Below are 20701 nucleotides of genomic sequence, written 5' to 3' on the forward strand. Positions count from 1 at the left end.
TTAAAGCTTTCTTGGCAGAGAGATCCACTGAGATGTTGTGGTCGAAATAATAAATAAGCTATTGGAGATGAGCAAAATGAGATACTGACTAATACAGGAACCTGAAAGAATTATACTTCTGGTCATTGGGAGGCACTGTTGTTCCACGGTTAGACTAAACACCATCTCAGATAAGGGCTAATAAAGCAAATTCATAAACGTGGATTTATTTCGCTTTAATCTCTACTGATGATGCCTTTCCTGTTTGTTGCCTATTTGCAAAATTATAGAATGTGATTTTTGTAAAACATTGGTACTTCTGTGCATGCAGTTCCTGCCAGCTGAAAATACCTCAGCTATTTGCTCTGCATTTATAAAATAAATACCTTGGATTGTACATCTTTCACCCAGCTGTGCAGGTTTCACTCAGCATAGCACCTGACCCATGTGGCTGCTCCTGCTGGACTTTATCCAATGAGCTTCTATGACCATTAGCAGAGATTAATTTGACCTTTCTTTTTCACATTGGAGTTGTTTTTTAACTGACACTGTGTGGACAAAGTAAAGGAAATGGAAAGATTTCATATGAAATAACCATCCAGTTTAACACTAGGGGAGTGAAGTCTCTCTTGGATCAAAGGGCGTTGTATCGTAGTAGCCGAAGGCTGGAGAGCATGCATATACTCAGGCTTGCAGCCGGTGAGGTGACACCAGGTGCTGGCACAGTGGCCTCTTCGGTACGAGACACCTTCCTCGCCTTCCCCTGGTGTCCTGGCACTCAGTCGCGTCCCTGTGCCTCCCTGCCAGCTGCGCCTCCGGCTCTGCTCCCCAGGCGAACACAGCCTCGGCTGCTGTGGGGCATGGAGGTAACCGCGTCCTTCCCCAGCTGCTGGGGAATCAAACCACTAAGAGATTAAAAATAACACTCTGAATTTAAACAGTCTTCTGTTTAAACCCTGTTTTTCAAGTTAGCTGGAGTACTGAAGTTGTCGTCTTTCTTTGTGTGCTACGGCTGTACTACTGAGCAATATGAAAGACTAACATCTAATTTCAACGGAACCACCACCTGGAAAAAATAATTCAATGTGCTTAAAAGGATTGCGTGTCATTTGGAGAGAAAATTGTGGGGCTGAGCTGCTGAATGGAAGAAATAGAAAAACTGTGATTTAATCTAGAAATGATAAAACCAGGATGAAAGCATTTTTTCACTTAGGAGTATGTGGGTATATAAATAGTACCAGTTATGAATAATTATGTGGTTTTGACACGGTAAAATGGAAGATTAATAGTAGTGTCCATTTCTGTAGTACGTGTTTGCTGTTCATCAAGTGGACACAGTTGTTCAGTATCTATTTGGATCAAAAACTGAAAATAATTGCAGTAGATTTTTGGAATATTAATTTTACTAGCATTTACTAACTTTCTAAAAGTAGAATAAATAAATCTGTTATTACACTGGAGCTGCTAAACTTTTCTATAGAACCTGTATTCCACTTTCCTCTGTGATTTCCTTTACCAGGCCCTGAGGCTTTATACTCCCCCTCCTCTCATAGCTCTTGCTTTTCTCTGGACCCCAATGTCATGCCTCCTATTGCTGGGTTAGGGGTTAGGGTTAGGTTAGGGGTTAGGGTTAGGTTAGGGTTAGGGGTTAGGGTTAGGGTTAGAGTTAGGGTTAGTGGTCCCCTTCACCACTCTGTCCTCCTGTCTCTCCAGCCTGTCTCCCTCTGGCATCTCTAAGACCTGAGTTGTACCAGCCACGAGTGCTGAGAGTCCTCAGGAACCAGACGGATCCAAATACTTTGTGCACATTTCTTTCCCCGACCTCCTTTCATGATTTGTGCTGCTCTGTGCTGTTGTAATATCTGCATAGCTGGTAATTAGTTTCACCACCGTCACTGCCAGGTGCTGTCTCCCAGCCACCTGTACCAAGCAGACAAGGCTCCGGTGGGGAAGGGCTGTGCTTGGTGGGGACACAGGACGAGCCCGTGCATCTGTGGTGCTCCAGGTTAAATACAGCAGTTGCAGCCTTCTGCCACAGTCCCTCCACCACGTCAGGACCCCCCTGAGCAGCTCAGGGAGGACAAGTGGTGCACCCCAGCTGCTTCAGCAAGCCAGCAGCCTGGGCTCCCCCTGCCCGAACGCCTGCTGGGGGTCAGACAACGTGCGATGGGCAGGAGGGGCACAGCAGGCAGCAGCCCGTTCGCGCAACCCAGATGGCGGTGTGGGGGCTGTTTGTGAAGGGCTTTGCTTCAGTTCAGGGTGCGCACAGTTTTACACCAGTGTGTCCTGTCAGGTGCGAGAGAGGCTGCTGGGATTGATTGTTTGGATTCCTGCCTCCAAAATCACGTAGAGCTCAGACACCAAGGTGACGCCTTGCCTTTCAGAGGTCACAGGCGGTTAGCCACATGACCGAATTCAGGCCTTACAGGGAATGCAGGTTTACCATGGCAGTCTTTTCTTACTGCAGCACGTTGCTCGTTACACAAATACATCTTTGCCTCCTACATACAGCAATTCTATTTTCAGCTTTCTTTCATACAGCAAAACAAATCAGCAGCAACATTATGGATGCTATTAGCTTTCAGGAACATTATACCAAAGCTAAAAAAGAAAAACCATTCTCTGAGCACAGTGCTCTGCTGGGTAATGATTAGCTTTCATAATAGAACGCCTGACATCTTAGTTTTTACTGAAGGACCAGTTCTGCCTTCAGATCTGCTTTCTCCCTTTCTCTCTGTCATCTCGAGAGCTGTCTATAATAAAAGCTATTCAAAAAGCCCCATGCAGCAGGATCGATCCCATAGCAATCCTCCATCCTTCAAACAGTGCAACTCCGAGGCCTGTGTTCCCACAGCTGTGACCCCCGCGGAGGGACGGGCGCTTGCCCAGCTGGGTTGGGACGGGGAGAGGCGCCCGCGCTGGGCAGCCCCACATCCCAGCAGCGACAGCCCAGCTCCTGGCACGCGGTACCCAGCACGACAAAGATGCCTCACATCCACTAAACTTAATAACAGGATTGCTTAATAACAGAGTTGCTTAATAACGGAAGTGTGGAAAAAGTTGGCAACTCTAGAGAGTAGATGTAAGAGTTTTATATTTTGAGAGTTTTTGAGACTAAAATGCAAGAGCATCTGTAATGTTCTCGAAATATTTTGATTCCAGATGGCTGTACCAAGTACAAAATGATTAGAACTAAATGCTCAGCAATACTGTTTTCATGTAAATATGCATTCAGCTACTCTGTACAAAACACACGGCAGAACCAGTGAACCAGAACATGCTTCCGCTACGCCCAGCAGAGAGCATGGTTGATGTTTGCTGAAAGCAGTTATGTGGACGTGGAAACAATCCCCCCAAGAACACGAATCCATTTCCCTCCCAGTTAGCCACTTCTTAGTCAAAGTCTTAATAAAATTTTGCAGCCAGGGTATTTTCTCCCCTGGCAAATGGCTGAGAGGTGTGTTGGGGTGAGCTGTGGGGGGAGTGCTGCTCCACAGGTTAAAATGGACAGAGTAGGAGTTACTCTGCGGAGTTTCTGTGGAGTTTGTCCAGTGCATTTTTAATTGTGTTAGCAGGCTTGCTAAGAGAGAAGGGGTACATGCGACTTCTCTGGTTTTGTCACACCTGTGGAGTTATGGCTGACACTGGGAGTTGTTACTGCAGTGCGGGCTGCAGCTGGTACTATTATAGTTAATTCATTAGCTCAGCCTTGGGCTTCACCTGGTCTGAAGTGAATGACACTGGGAGCTGGGTGCCTTTATCCCCTGCCTGTGCTGTGGGTGTGACTCCGGTTCCAGCAGCATGTGGGAGGCTGTGTTCAAGCCGCTGCCAAGCCATGTGTGTGGTGGTCACTAAGAGCATCCAAGAGAGGTGAGTTGAGCTGCTGTAAATTAAAGGACTGGGCTAAAAGCATGAGGAAGTTGCAGGGGCCCAGTGCAGTCCTGTGGCCTGGCAGGAATGGGAGGTGATGGGGTTGGAAAAGGTTCTTGCATCTGTGCTGTAGCTGTACTTTAAGGTAAGGAAAGGGCTGAATCTTAACAAGAGGGAAATACATAGGGAAGTAAAGATGATGAAAAAGCTGAAATATTTTTAATACTCCTGAATCCTCAATTTTCAAACGCACCGTAGCCACTGCAGCAAAAACCAGGCTTTTAGGAGTCAGCAAAGCTGCTGGAAATGTGAGCATCCCTCCAGCTGCCAGCAGTTGCTCGGGCTCAAGGGAGATGGGCTAAGCCAGGGCACAGGGATGCTCTTGGAGTCTGTTACAGTGTGAGATATCTCGGTTGTGAAAATTGCTGTAGGAATGTGCGGTTTCAATGATTTGTGTGACCCACTTTGAATGCATCTGTGTATTTTGACCTGGTGACGTACTTGCCCTGAGCCTGGGGATGCCAATGAGAAGGAATGAGGCAGTTGTATCATAAAGCTCTTGCAGAGAGTTAAATGAGCGGAGGATATCTGAATGGTTAATCCAGTGTTGTTGCTGGTTTCATAATTTACTGGGCTGACAGCTTGTTTTATTATAACCTGCAGTTACCTGTAATGTCTCTTTTTCTTGACATAAATAGTTAATAAAGCATAAATAACCTTTGAGGAAAATAAAAGCAGGAAACCTTATGAAGCTGTTACATAAAGCTGTAAGGACAAGAAAAAGCTGGTGCAGATTTGGAAAGGAGAACGTAGAAAACCAACAAAAAACTCCAGTTGCTTAATTTGTAGTATTCAGACAAAATGTTTAGAGGTAATGAGCTGCAAACTTGTGTGTTTTATTTATCCTTCAAGTGCCACTTTCATGTTATGAGATTGATTAGAAATTTGAACAGCAGAACTCAGGATTTCAAAATAGCTCTCAAAGCAGACAGGGGAAAAAGTGCACTAAAATCACTCTTCCACAGTATTTTAGTACTGAGCAGGCAGGGAGCGAGCTGTAAGTGTGCATATTACTCTTGGACAGCTACAGGATTATTGCAGAAGAAACATTCAGTGTTTCCAGTAACTTTAAGCCAAGAAATCCAATAGACCAGATGGAATATATCAGCTTTCAGGGAGGGCCAATTTAAACATGTGTAAGCACCAGGGGCCCAGTGCTCAAACTTTTAACACTTCTAAATTGTTACTGTGAACATAAAAGGGTTGCTCGTTTCTGTAGTGGAGCAGGAGACTACAGACTGATAATTATATGATCCTGGGAGAATGTACTGGTATCCAAACATCTGAAGGCAAAACTTGGACATGCTGGAAATGGCAGCAGCAACCCTGTGCAGAGGGAACATGACTGAATGGAAAAAACAAAAAGACTATTTTTCCTTTCAGTGCTTTATACGAGCAGCGATCATGCTGGGGGGGGAAAAAAAAAAGCACCGTCTGGGAATCTAGCAACCGGAGATTCCTAATGACAGTCTTATTTCAGCAGCTGGCTTGTATTTGGTATTTACTTTACTAATAATATATAGTTGCTACATACTGGAGTGTGCCTTTTGGTACCTGGCAGAGGTGGTGGTAGGCTGGGGAACTCCTGTAAAGAGAAGAGGAGAAATGCAGAGAGAGCGGTTAAAGGTTGTCCTTGCCTGGGTAATGCCTCCAGAGGGGATATCCAGGAGGAGAGGAGTTCGGCTGCTGTTTCCATCAGCTCTGCTGGAATTGCCAAAAAAGGGGCTGGCTGAGCTACCCCCATTAGCTGGCTGGGAATGGAAACACATGGCTGTGTTCTTCTCTGGTGTCTAAAAGCGGTATCTGGTGAGCCGTGTCTGGATGACAGCACTGGCCCGTGGCTGAAACTGGCTCATGGTGTGGAAACCTTCACAGGAGCTGCCTTGATTACATGGCAGAGCTGACACGATGCTGGGATTTTGTACGGCTGCTATTTGACATTGTGAATTAGATGTTATACTTGGTCACATCCCAAAAACTTGCAGCCAGCTTGTGAGAGCAGAAACTGTGCCCTGAGAAGAAGGCTCGGTGAGGACCATCTCCATGCATCATGTCCCTGCACCACAAATCAAACCTAAACAGCTTTCCTAAGGACCCAGTTCTTGGGTCTAGCCTGCCAAGTACCAGCTTGGTGCTCACAGGCACCTCTGAAAGTGGCTACCAGAGCTCTTTTTTTTTTTTTTTTTTTTTTTTTTTTTTTTTTAATCTGATAAGATATATCAGAACAAAACCTAAGCCAGGCTGCAGCACAGAGAATGGTATCTTTGAGGAGTGACTTTCAAGTGTTCAGTTTAAACTTTGCACATCCATGTTTGTAGCACACAGGGAAGCTCTGCCAAGGCAGCAAACACTTCTGGTTAACTTCTGGCACTGGTGGCCAGTGTAAACAATGCAGACTTTGCTTATGTAGCACCTGGAGGTACATGCAGATTATGCACAAGGCTTTGCTCTTATCTGGAAGTGCTCAGGTGTTATAGAAATGAGTAAGTCTGTCTGCCAGGAGACATAGTAAAATACAGTGGTGTTGGGGTTTTTTTAAGCTTTACTATACAACTAAAAGAGGTTTTGATAAACTGACCACTGTATTTTATAAATAGGTTTAAAGTCTTTCAATGTCAGCCCATTATGTTGATAGCAAGTGCAAAATACATTGAAAAGACTGAACATCCCTACCTCAGAAAATGCTGGTTTAATTCTGACTGACACTGCAAGAGAAAATTCTCTCACATTGGCAGCAAAGGTTTGACGAGGGAGGAATTTGCAATAGATTAAGCCGTAACAGACCAAGGTGTTGCCTGGTCAGATCTTTAAGGAGTGGGAATGCAGGACGATTGGTTACTACCTGTTGTAATGACCTATTGATTCTGTTCCTCTATTTTGAAATGGATATTTATGGTTACGTTAGTGGATTTTTCTTTAAATGCTAGCTTGGGTCAAAATAAGTCTTTAAGAGTGGAGAGGTATGCTGATATAGCCAAAACACTACAGCAGGATCTTGGGTAAGCATGAATAGCTTGCAAAACCCAGCAGATAGCACCTGGGTGACAATAGAGGGCATCTCGAATTAGTTAGGATTTTTTTGGCCTCCAAACTGTCACCCACCCCCCAATATATGTTATATAACATCCTGGGCAGTAACTGTTGAAAAGTTTAACTTCAGTCTCTGAAACATTTTGTGTTTAATTTCCTTTTTCTTTTCCACAATTACCACATTTCCTATACTTTCTTTTAAAAGACATTGTATTTAAAAATAAGGTAACATGGTGACTTTGTAGAAAAATGTCTAAGTATAATAATATCTCTATAATGTAATAATATCTCTATAGGAAAATTGCACTTGTTTTAATGTCTGGCCATGTAATTTTCACAACAGGACAGCAATGAGCACTTCAATATGTGCTAAGAAACTGTTTATTGGTTAGATGGGACTTAGTCTCTGGTGGAGCATCAGGCATATAATGAATGATAAGCCAGTTACCTTGTTAAGGAAAAAAGCCTCATAGGTTTCTTTAAAAGGACTCAGCCATCATATTCTTCCACACAAAAGTAACAATTATCTAGAAAAAAAGGATTTTCTTGCTAAAGTATTCTTTGCCACTGAGACTCTCACAAGCCATGAGAAACCTTTCAAGATCTTGCAGCTATACTGTTTTTACCCAGATGCAATTATTGTAGCAACTTCTCTTTGTAGATGATCTATAGAACTTGCTTTCAGTGTTGCTTTATGATCAGTTTCCGAACTGGTAGATTCTGGTTTGAGCAAGAACTTGAAGACAAAAAGAAATTGCAAGCACTGAATAATAGAAAATCCAGCCTGTGTTATCTAAACATGGGGCATTCAGCTACTCATGCTGGAAGCCAGCAGCTAGGACCATCTCACTTAAAGCTGCTTAGACATTCTGTTTTCAGTACATACAACCTTTCTTGCTCCAGGAATGTAGTAAAAACTTAGTCTCTCCCCTTGCCTCTTTAAAGCAAACAAAAAGCCCCCAAACTATACACAGAGAAAGCAGAGCCAGGACAGACAGTGTACAACGATACAGGTGCTTTCCACCTGCTTTATCTGTGCTTTAGTATTTACTTGCAGTGGCCCAGAAGCAAATCTCCTGTTTCAGCCTCTGGCTATGTTTTCCTGGTATGGATGGGGGATTTGGCACCGGGCAGCAGCTATGCTCTTTTTCTGATGTTCGAACGTTTGAGCACTGTGACATTTGCAACTCCTGGGGGAGCTGAGTCCAATTTCACAAATGACTTGGAATCTTGATCAGGATGCGTGAGCTTTTCTGTGTGTTCTTTCACATCCTCCTCTGGTAGGGTGAGGGGAAGAGAAGGGCCATGGAGGTAATTCTGCTTTTCTGGGCTTGGTGCTTGGTAATTACCAGAGTCATCACTCCTGGTTAACAGGAGGTGCAGATTTTCCTGTGCTTCTATAGCTCAAGCGCTTTCTATTCCTTCCACGACAATCTCTTTAGCATGCAGGAGTCAATCGTTCCCAGTAGGAACATAATAATATGCTGTTAGTAAAGCAAGGCCTGGCAATATCAGTCTTAAATATTAAACAAGCCCTCTGTGTGAGGCGTGTGCTTTAAATAAAGTGCAGCTAAGAAACAAGCTACTGGTTCACAGATTTCTTCTTTTTTCCCCCCCATTTCTCATGCCCTCAGGAAGAAAATTCTAAAGGTTTATTTTTGTGCCTTGAAGTTGCTTGCCGTTGCAGTACACTGCTCTTTCTCCAGAGATAGACTGTCCTTGCCTTTTACATAGAGTAATTCTATTTTGGACTCTAATATATTGAAGAGTGGCATGAAAAATAACCATGCCTATTCTCTAGGGATGTACAAAATTCCATGAGAAAGCAAGCAATTTGTACCCCAAGGATAACTGGTCCAAAGATGCTGTGAAGCTCCAAGCTCCATTTCTCTGTAGCTTAATATGAGGCTGAAAGAATATGGGGGAAAAAGTATTTCTGCCAAACCAGGTCAAGGTGAATAGACTTGCAAAAAACACACAATAGACTGCAACTGCAGGAGGTGTCAAGCTGCTGCTGAGCAAGTGGGATCCCCAGCTGCGCTCGGCTGAGGGAGAGGATGGGGGTCAGCAGCTCGGGCACCGCATTTCTGCAGAACGACACCAGTACCTACCTCTGCAGAACGACACCAGTACCTACCTCTGCAGAGCATACTGTTCTCCTTGCCATCCTCCAGCACACTGTTCAGATACACCCAAAATAACCCACTGTGTCCCACAGAGAGGGAGTGATTGAAAGCAAAATTGCAATTCACTCTTGTGTGGCTCTTGTCTTGTTTTTCAAAAACAAACCAAAATCCCCACTGACAATACTACTTAGCCTTCTTTGCTTGAAATGCCTTGGGGACACTGACACAGTGCAAGTGCTGGATGGGCAGCAGTAACCGAATGGTCTGTGTGTAAGTGAGAAAAAGCCAAGGGAAGGGAGGTGGAGGGGAACGGCAGGCTGTTTGAGCTTGGAATTGATTTAAGCTAATGGCATCTGCATATCTGGCAAACGAAGGAGAATTTTTTTTTTTTTAAATGAACATCATGTGCTATTGTTTTATTACCTTACTATTTGCTTGGTTTTGAAGCAAGAAGGTGATAGATAGGAAGGAAACAAAACAATGGCAGAGGTCAGGTACATCTGGAAAAGCCAATGGGTCCCTAAATAAAACACCAGGGGAGCTGTTAATTTTCCCAATTAACTCCAGCCATGCTTCCAAACTGTTTAAACTAGACGATAAAGTCAAACGAGGGGAAGATGAAGAGGACAATCATAGCAAGAAGTGTCTGATAGCAGTTAACTCTTCCAAGTCAGGAGCAGACACTATAGACTGATTGCAATATACTTAAAACTATTAAGAAAGTTTAATTAACCTTATGCATAGTCTGTTGTCTCAGGTTTTGTTTGCTTGTTATGTTTTTGGAGGAGTCAACTTGAAGAAAATATTTTGAAGATATTGGTTAGTGCTTACAAATCAGCTACTGGTCACAGGGCTGTGGAAGATGGGGGCTTACAGGTTCTAACACATTTGGACCTGCTGTTTGGCGGCCAACAAATAGGGACAGCTATGGCTACAACAGAGCTGGAACAGCAGGACTGTGATGTGGTTGTCACTGAATAAAACAAAGGATGCCAAACCTGCTGCATAGTGAGGGCTTAGTAGCAGCATAAGGGAGATTAATGTGTGGCCTATCCTGCGACTAATGTTCTTAGAAAAAGAAAACAAAAACAAAACCCCAACCATACAAAACCAAGGAAACAATCTCCCCCCTCCAAACACCAAAACCAACCAACCAAAGCCTCGTTATAGTACTGCGTATGTCAAAGCATCATTACTTACAAGGTATGTGATGCTACCTATGTCTACGTATTTGTAAGAGTTTAGATTTCCTATGTGAATGCGAAAGGCTGGATTTGTAAAGGCATCTAAGGTATCACTAAGCGCCATCCAAAATTTTAATTTCTAGTCTGAGAATGTTTGGGAGAGGGGGAAAAAAAAAAAGACTAAAAAAAAAAGTCTGGAAGAGTAACTGCAACTTGTAAAGTCTTTTGGGGAAAGAAAATACTCCAAATTAATTCACTACTTGTCATACTAGTGACCCTCCCTCTGCCTCCTGGCTGCAGAGCATCCCTTGCTGTTTGCCCGGTGCCTGGGCAGGCGCTGCCTCCTGCTCTGCCTGCTGCTGGCTGGGGACAGGATCAGCTTCTCCCACCCAGGTGTTCGACTGTTACACGTCGCTTGCTGTCACAGACGACAGGATGCAGGTCCTGGCCCTGCTTGCACAAACATGGCAATGACAATGTCATTGCCACTCGAAGCAGACAGTTTTGTTTCGCTCAACTCCAAATAGCCGATGTTTTGTGCTGCAGCTTTACAAGAGGGAGGTAATACCAGATGGGAATGTTGCTTGTGCAAGTCCATAAAAGACTTGAGGGCATCCATCCTCCCATTCTGAGTTAGAGCTGCTGATAATATCAGTGGCTGAATGGTGCCTCCTCTGGTTTCTTTTAACTCATTTGAAGTATTCTTTTTTTCCCTCACTAAAAGTTTAAACATTTCTTTAGAGACTTCTAACAGATAATATTACTATGGCCTTGCCGGGAAAAAAAAAAAAAAACAAAAACCAACCCTGTTTGCTGTTTGATTATAACCGTCAGAATTGATATTGTAGAACGCATCTTCAATGAAAACAATATATTTCAAAGTGTCATCTGCTTATCCTGGCTGACAAGCGAGTGAGTTCCTTTTCCTTGTAGTTTAGAGGGGTTTTTCCCTCCTTCTTCAACAGAGAGCAGATTAAGCATGTGCTATACTGAAATAGCTGCCCACACACCAACACTGGGGCTCTGCACACCTTTACGGGGAAAATGTAAACTGAGAGTGTCAATACTCTTGATCCAGAGTGAAATCAATGTCCTGTTTTCATTCTGAAAGTGCTAGAAAAGTATTTCTTAACAACAGCAAAGCTGAAACTGAAAAGGCAAAAGGCATGAGGAACAAAAAACCTAGAAGAATCTCCACTTATTGTTTAAAACAATGCTCTACTGTTTGCCCAGTTATTAAAAACAAAAACAAACAAAAAACCCCAACCAGTTGCAGAATATTAGGCTGTGTGGAATCCTTGACTTTTTTGTGTGTTTTTGTGTTGTTGGTTTTGTTTTGATTTTTTTGTTTTGTTTTGTTTTCCCCTCCTTCATCCCCTGCCTCTAGAGAAGGATTAGCTGTTGGGGAGATGGCCAATTCAGATTATGAATGGAAAACTCCTGAACAATGGAAAAATTAACACTGGTCAATGCAGCTGGGATTCATCACACTCTCCCTCTCTTAAAAGTTTTTGTGCATCTGACTGGGGATTTATTGCCAGGGAGAAAGCACATGTTGCCTCATACCTCAGATGTGATCTATAACCCTGTTTTCCTTTAAGATAAATCCTGATTTGGACTTTAATATATCCTTTGTGTCACCTGCTCTGCACTGCTCATCTGCAGTGTCAGTTCAAGCATTTGATCAAGATGCACAAAACACTAAGAAGGGAGCCTGGGATGGCTTCCATCCCTAGGGAAAAACAGACTAGTGTGTGTCTCTGTTCCACATGAACTGGACCACCTGCTGTGTTCTCCATAGTTGTTCTCTGAAATACTGTCATAAAGACTGACCAATGTTTATCCAGCTTTTTCTTTAGTAAAAAGCAATAATTTTTAAACCATGAAAACCTTAGTATAACCTCCTGAAAACTTAAGCTGAGTCTTCCAGTAAAAGCAACAGATTATTTCCTGTGGAAGGATAAAGAACTCGGGTGGATTGGCAGGTCAGTTCTGTTCCTCCTTTGTTCAAGATCAGCATGAATAATAGCTGTCAAAAGTTACAGTGTCTTGCTCTCTTACACTAATGAAAGAAAAAATCATGAGGTTATACTGGAAAAAAGGAAGGAAAAACTAGACCATAAATGACGATTTCCTTGTTAGGGACTTAAACTAAAATGCTAAACATGGCACCAGTATTTTCACACCAATGACCCACAAAGCATAAATAATATCTTAGTCAAAGTTCCTGTAGAGAATAAATGCTAATGGAGATAATCTGGTTTCATACTTTTATCTTGTTCATTGTGTGTATACATATTGCAAAACATATCATGCCAGGAGGAATATCCTGGTAGCAGGGATGCTGCTCTGTCATCAGGCAGTGTCTAATAACAGTTTAACAGCAGTAGCTGTAACCACCCATGGTGTAGAAGTTCACCCTAAGTGCAGCTCTTTATATCAGAAAAGTAGAAATAGAAAAGACGCTGGAAAAAGTAATGAAATGGTAAAACCAATTCTTAGGAGGCCTGTTTCATTATTCTGAGGCATGTGTTGTGTGTTTGGGGTTTTTAAAATACATGTACATATGTTTGTATCATCATTATATGATATCGCATCTATTTGGAGTCAGGATTGAATTTACAAAGGAAAAATTTAAAAATCACTGCTTTTATTTTACCTAAAGAAAACCCTGAAAGGATGAGCCTCAATGATAAACATGGATAAGCAGAAGGTGCTGTCCCTCATGAGGTTTCAGTTCTGTAAAATCGCTGAGTATATGTCTGCTGAGTTTGTTTGTGCTGTTACCTACACATGTACTGCAAGCATCCAGCTGAACATCCAGGATAACGCAGAATTGTTACCTCTGAATACAGCAGTCACAACAGTCTCTAGATAAAAACACGTGAGCTGCCCAGCCTGATACTAAGAGAAAGAAATGTAGCACAGCCTGTGTGCTGTTCTCATCTCGCTGTTTCAGATGCCAGCAAAACTGCTGCCTTTATATCTGGTTAATGGTAATAGAATAATAGACAGTTCCACAGTTCTGCCAAAAAAATGTGCTTAGGAACAAAAATTCTGGTACTTCTGAAGGTAAACTGATCAATTTTGCTGTTTCTTAGTCTCAAGCGTGAATTTCTAGAGTGTTCGGTACATGTTGAAGAAACAGAGCCACTGGCATGCTGCTTCTCCTTCTGGAGCGATTCTAAGCATAGGCAGCTTCTCAAGGCTGATCAGTAAAGTTCCAAAGGTGAATTTAGAATTATCTGATCTCTCTTGGATTTGACATGGTATTCAAGGAATGAACGCCCAGTCGAACTTCCTCAGATAGTCTAGCAGTTGCCTGAAGGGAAATACTGCTTAGTTTCCACTTGCTGCTTTTTAGGACTTTATAAGCCCTTCTTTCCTAGAGACCTAATGGTGCATTTTTTTTAGTCCTGCTCCAAGGCTCTGCTGGGTTCAGTGCTCTTTCTGCTTGAAGTGTGACAAAACCTGCTTCTTGCTTAGCTCTCAGCTGTCCTGTAGGAACAAACTGGATTCTGCCCAATCTCATGTTTCCCATTCGTCTTGTTCTACAATGAAGAAAAAAGTTGATCCCGTTATTGAAGAGGAACTTGCACAGTTCTGGTCTGTACTGCGGTGTACAGACAACCCTCCAGGGAGGACTTTGTCAGGTAAGGATGGACCAGACCAGTTGGACCCCAATTCTGATAACTGGCCCAATTCCCTTTAGCGGGAGGGTCTAACAATCCCTATCCATATGCTCATCTAGAGAAATAAGACTACTATGTTCATGTATTCTGTAGGGTTCAACTTCTCCTGAAACAACATCTGTCTGTAGTTCCTGCTTTGTGCTCCTGCTGTCACCATAGCAGAACCCAGGGACATTCACATCTAATTATATAAACAATGAGCAGAAAGCAATCATTGCTGCAAAGAGCCTTCAATCAAATGACGTATTTGTGTGTTTCTAAATGGAGACTGGAGCCTTAAAAAGAAATTACCATTTCATTACCACTATTCCATATATCAAAATAATCTCAAGAGTTTCCTATCGGTTTGTACCATAAAGCCTAGAAACAATAATCCAGTGTTTGTGCTCTGAATATAAGCATTGCTATATTGCTCAAAGGGAATAATCTTTTAACAGGAACATTTAAATGAACTCTGTCATCAAGTTGAATGATACTCTATAAGAAATCGTTTAACTTTTACTAAGAGTCATTATTAATTTAATGAAACTTCCCAGGATGATTTAGCCAAAACAGAGAAAGTTTGCAGTCTTCCCCACAGAGATATTGCACATTACATATGCAACATGAAAGGTCTGGAATAGGAGCCCTTTTTTTTATTCTTAGTTCATTTTAATTAACGCTAATTTGAGCTGCTAGTGTTATGCTATTAAGTCCTACACTACAATATATTTAAAGCTCCCCTTGGCAAATAACTGAGAAAAAATTTAACTTGACTGACCTTGCCTTAGTGGAACTGGTTTTGCTGCCAAACTCAAGAGCTGGCATGCCTTTTTAAAAATTTTTATTTTATTTTTTCCTTTTTCCTACCCAAGTCTATTCAAATAGTTTATTTTGCAGCAGTCTGTTCTCTTCCTCTGGGCCTGATGGTGTTGCTGAGGACCTTGGCGTAGCGCTACAGGCCTACCTTTGCCTTTGGGGTGACCTTGCTCACCTCCCCCTCACCAGCTTTTGGCAGCATTGGGCCCTCCTTAGCTACAGGTCTCTCAAGGTTTGTTGTAGGAGTGATGCTACCAGCATCTCCCCATCTGTCAGATGTCTGTCCTTTCTTCAAGCCTGAAGATGATTTACCACTTGCTGCTTTTCAGTATTATCTCCCCAAATATTAAGTACTGTCATGCTTATAGAGAAAACACGTGTAGAAGCTTTACCCTTCCAGCATGCTTAACAGCCATCCTTCCAATGCAAAATCCACTTGTGATAAAATCGCACTTATCACAGCAAACGGGCACCCCAGTGAGCCTCTCAGACCGGCTTCCCACTTTGCAAACTCTCATCAAGTGCAGCCCAGTGGTGCTGGCAGAATGTTGCATCAGTTGACATTTATTTGACTTTAATATACACAGAAATCGCTTCTGGGAAGCTTTTATCAAAGAAATGAAGCTCCAAATGCCAGAATCCTGTCTCTTACGTAGTGAGAGACTGCCTAGAAATCCAAGCAGTGTGTTAGAGCTTACAAGACTTTTAACAAGTGGAAACTGTGGGTAAAAATAATTTTAAAAGCCAGCTGCCATTGCCTACATTTTGGTCCCATGTTCATGCTCATGGTTGACTGATGCATTTTCTTCCTGGGACTCACACAAACGATATATCCTAAGACTGAAGAGAGATTTGTATCCAGTGATTTTGGTTAAGTGAAAATATTAATACTATAAACACAAGCCTATAAATGTGATACGCCACAAGAATTTATTTGGGGCAGCACTGATTTTTCTTAACCTAGATAATTGTAATAATTATACTGCTCTGTAAACTGGTCAAATGGAAGCTGATAAATCTCATTAGCATTGTGATTAGTATGGTACATAAAACTCTAGATATGCTTGACAATTCTACAGCTATCTGCTTTATTCCAGAATGAAAACCAGACCAACACGATAAAACCAACGTAGCATATTTCAATATTTAAAAAGTGTACACCTGAATGTCTTAATTTGGATATGCTTGTAATGGCTTCTTCTAGTGTCATCTAATAACTTTCATATGTAAGTGTAAAATAAAAGTAATTTATTTTAAAAAACAAACATTATCTAATACCTATGTATTGACAGAAGAATCAATGAAAGTGTATGCATTTGGACTCAGATCTCTCCTGTGTTTTCTTTCAAAAGAGGAATTTACAATAATTGAAATAAATATCCAAGATGTGGTCAAGGAAAATACTTGTTCTTTTTTCCTTCACAAAGGTAAGAAAACACTACCTTGTAGAGGAGTATTTGCTATATGATGATCTGCCTCTGAAGTACATGTAGATGTTAAGGTTGCATATGAACAAGGGGATGTGGGATGTGATTCTACCTCCTTTTGAATAGATCAGAATTCTTTAGCTATATTCAGTGTCTCATGATATAAAGTCTTTACTGATATCAGTAATAATGGCCTAAACTGGCCATATAAAATTACATAATGTATGATGACAGGGAGATTATTTTTCTAAAGACTCTTACCTACTTCCCATGATGTACTCCAAACATTTCTCATCCAAGACTGGCCTAATATGCATTGGGTACTCTTTCCTAATCCTTTTAGAGGGAACTTGCTGTTTACAGGGGACATATTCCAATCAAACGTATTTTTTGAGATTCCCTGCATCACGTTTCTCAGACAGTGTTTTCTCTGTACAGGTTATCTGCTGTTGTCATTCTGATTTCCCACAGCTACTGGAGGACAACCATGCATTCAACGGTGGCTACTGCCTGAATTAAAGACCAAAATGCAAAAAGTATGTCTTTTTCATACTCAGGCTCTCATCCTCTGAACTGGGGACTGGATCAGTAAATGCACAGAAAGACTATTTTCTGATTTCTTTGAGTTGTGTTTATTTTTCACTATGACAACTTCTCAGAGAACAAGCTGAAGTTTTGCTGTGTTGTTCTTGCCTCCTTTTTTAAAAAAAATATAATTACGCAACTCATTTGAAACATGGTTGAAATATGGGAATGTAAACTACTTGTGTCAATGTCTAGTTTTAGGAGTGACTTTTAATGGAATTATCTTTGCTTTAGCCTCAGAAGTGAGGAGACAAAAGGCATAAGTCACCAAAGCAGTAAATGAAAAAAACCAGCTTCAGAGATGGGAGTGGAGAAATGTGTGCCGTGGCAGATTACAAAACCCTCAAGTTTTGAAATATTATAGGCTAATTCTACGAGGCTCTGATGATTTATAAGATCTCTGCAGCTCTTAGTTCTATGTTATTTCTTAGCTGACATTCTTATCACAGATGCTAGTTAATGTGTTTTTGTTAAATATGGGCAACTGTAATCATACTCCGTTCTTCGAGTCCTGCATGTGTAATCTATTCTACTTTCTTTGTTATATGAGAAAAATGGACTTCCTTCTTCAAATAAAAACCTGTGCCAAAACTGTTTTAGACCTCTGACATCTAGTGTTGTCTAAACTATAAGAGTATATTTCTATGAAATTTTGATTTTTATTTGTTTTCCCAGTTGTTTGTAGGCATTCGTTTGACCTAGGAAATCTGAAACACATCTCTACTTGTGTGAGGAAGGATTAGTTGGAGAGTGAACACACATGGTGCGTTAGCTTACTCTTTGTTGTTTAACAGACGTTTTATATTGCATTAATAGCAGCATCTCCTACTCTGTTCATCCTCTTCACAAAACATACCTGGTTTATGTTCTGTAGTGGCAAAGGTGCAAACTGAATGGATTCTTCCTTCCTCCCTCACTTCTACAAAATAATGTTATTTCAGATAGATACCTTGCTTTATAGTAATAATTTCGTAGACACACAAACTTTCCCCTGCTCTCCTCCTTGCTTCAGAACAGGATTGTCATGTGCTGCTCGGTGCACTGGCAGCGACGATGCAGAGGTGGAAACTGTTCATCAGACGTGGGGCTGCAATTACAACGCTGTGGCTTCGACTCCTCTTGCTATGGCAGGGAGTTGTGCTGTCGCGTTGGGGGCCAAGGGAAGTTCATGTGGCCAGGACGGCTTTGGGGAACACTTGTTTAGCAGGTGAGTACGGGGCAGGGTGAGGTTCCTCATCAAGGTGTCTTTCCCAAGGACCTCCTTGTGGCCTTTAAGCACCACTTCTTTGGCTACCTCAGATAAGGTACAACACCTGCACCCAATCTAACAAATGAGGCATTCTCTGCACTTTTGTACCCCTGGAGCATGGACACAGCAGAGGAGCCGTTTGTCTCACTGGTAAGTAGTGGGTACAGAACTGTCAGCATGGGGACAGGCTCAGAGATGCCACCTTGGGGACCGCACGGAGCTAAAACACTGAATTCAGAATGGTCATTGCTTCCCTGTCACAACTACATTTTTCTTTATTATGCAATATAGTGTAGTGTTTTCCAGCAAAAGCGTTTTGTAACTGTAGCAATTTCCAAAGTGTCAGTTAGTTCTAATTGCTGCCTTTTGCTGTGTTTTTGGAACTGCAGCTTAAGATCACAACCGTTGGCTTAATGTTTCAGATTTAACATTTACTTGGGGAGGAGAAAACAGTTAAATTTCATGGTACCAGATAGGTTTATGTGGAATCTTTAAAAGATTCAGCGGAAAGAGTTTCCTCTGATTCCTTGCGAGTTTGCAACGTTACATTGTGGCAGTTAATGAATGAGTTCCAGACAGGAAAGCTGTTTGGTTTGCTTTCCCTTAATTGACATGTATAGAAATGAACTGTATGATCTACGTGGTAAGCGGAGCAAAGTGACGCTTTTGAAGTCCTATCTAACTGCGAGAGGTTAGTAACACCAGCAAAGCCACCTCCATGTAAAAATATAAAATCCTTATCCTTTGAACAGGTACAATAATGAGCCTATTCTACTCAGTTAGTCCTGACTAACCCACTGAAGTGGGAAGAAAATGAATGAAAAGCCGTTTCTTTCTCCATTGCCAGAGAACAGCTCTCAAAACAGCGCTTTTCAGCACTACCCTGATTAGAATGGCTGGTGGCTCGGGGGACTCCCGGTTGCCAGCCTTGGCACCTCGCTGATTTTCAGCACTATTTGTTACTTTTTTTAAATCCAAAGCAAGTTTAAACTAATCAAAACATGCTGCTTTAGCATCCAGGGATTTCACAGCCAAGCCTTGCTTAAACTTATTCATGTAAATACCTTTGTCATTTTATAAGGTATGTTCTGAGTAGAATGAACAGACCATAGTGTGAAATTAAAAAAAAAAAAAAAAAGAAAAAATCAAGATTACAAAAAAGTTCATTCCTTCTCCTTTTGTATCTTTCCAAATGTGTCCTAAACTTTTGCCTGCACTAAGATACCCTGGTTCATGCAATCTAACATTTAATAGCCATATTGAATAATATCCCAAAGATGAGTCAGAGCATTGCTGAAATTTGCACTGAAGTCATAGAAAAAAACAAACCCTAAATTGAAAAGAATTTGTGGTCTTTCCTATATTTCCTGTCCCAAGGTGCAGATCCAGCCTCTGAAACTATTTGCTCATCTTTAAAATAAGAAGCTAAATCCTCTGACGTACACTGGCATGGTTCCACCTGCACTGACAGACCAGTACAGTTCCACACCAAGGGAGGGAGCACTCCTCACAGATTTGTTTTCAATAAGTTGACGGAAGAACAGTAATCACTCTGGACCTAAAGAGACTTAAGACAAATACTATGGCTGTGTTTACTTATGCAATTAAGAACAGGGTGATTCATAAACTATGGGTTATCCCTAGCATTCATATAAGCTGAAAATGTTCTTATTAAGCTATTTTGATGGAAAATGTTGACTGGTTGAAATACTGTTGGAAATGCATGGTTTTTTGATAGAATTCCATATGATTTCCTGTCAGTCTCCCAGGCTGTCAGACAGCCCTTTCTTCCTGTGTCTGCTGTTTGCATTAGCTTTGCTGCATAGATTTTGGCTGAAACACTGAGTTGTTCCAGTTGTGCAATAGGGAATCCAGCACCCTGCTCCTCTTCAAACTAAGAGAGCTGATATTGACCCTGGTCTTCTAGATTTAGCGTCCTTTTGGGAAACAACAACAACAACAACAACACAAACAAATAAAATCAAAACCTGTGTGTATGTACACATAAATATGTATATACACACATTTATTTTAAAATTTTCTCAGGAAATCTTTTCAGTCTTAATAATCTTAATGACAACACAGCACCACTAGATTTTGCTAGTCTTGTGACAGTGTAAAGACTGCCTCTTAATCAGGTCTAGTCTTGCATATGCTTATGTAGATTTCCCTAATGATATTGTTATTTCATCTCTGTGACACTATAGGACTGACAGTAATAATTGTTTCAGCATTTGTTATTACCTACTGTCCAAAGCCTTTGTCATTTCTTAGGCTACTAAATGCATTTATTGGGATACATTACTTCTAAAATATACAGTGGAAAAATTATTGTTGTCATAAAAGTTTCTGAATGTATGAAGCACAAAGTGAACAGCCCTAGTTGTCGCAAGCTATGCAGGCTTAAATCACATACTTTGGGAGAACTCTTGCTTATTAAGAAATAATTTATGAGTTGAATTATATCATTTCTAAATATATAAAGAGTTGGGATGGCTTCCAACAATTGCTAAAGAAGCCAGCCAAGTGATGCTTTCCAATTAAATCAGGGTGACTTTTTTTCTTTTTTTAACTTCTTAGTTTCCTGTGTTCTTTCTTCTGTTTTTCCATTATTCAAGTAGATAATGTATTAACCTCGCATAACTGAAGTCTCGCACGTATTCCCTTTGGTATCCTTTCATGTGGCGGTGATCAGTAGGAG

General features: G+C 41.4%; 1 protein-coding gene across 1 annotated transcript in view; it reads right to left on the reverse strand.

Moving 5' to 3' along the window:
- The window catches only part of TNFAIP8L3 (TNF alpha induced protein 8 like 3), a 47678-nt gene that overhangs the window by 3279 nt on the left and 23698 nt on the right, over window positions 1–20701 (reverse strand). The gene's annotated exons all lie outside the window — the stretch shown is intronic.

The sequence above is a fragment of the Caloenas nicobarica genome, chromosome 10, assembly GCF_036013445.1.
Source record: "Caloenas nicobarica isolate bCalNic1 chromosome 10, bCalNic1.hap1, whole genome shotgun sequence".
In the NCBI taxonomy this organism is placed as follows: Eukaryota; Metazoa; Chordata; class Aves; order Columbiformes; family Columbidae; genus Caloenas; species Caloenas nicobarica.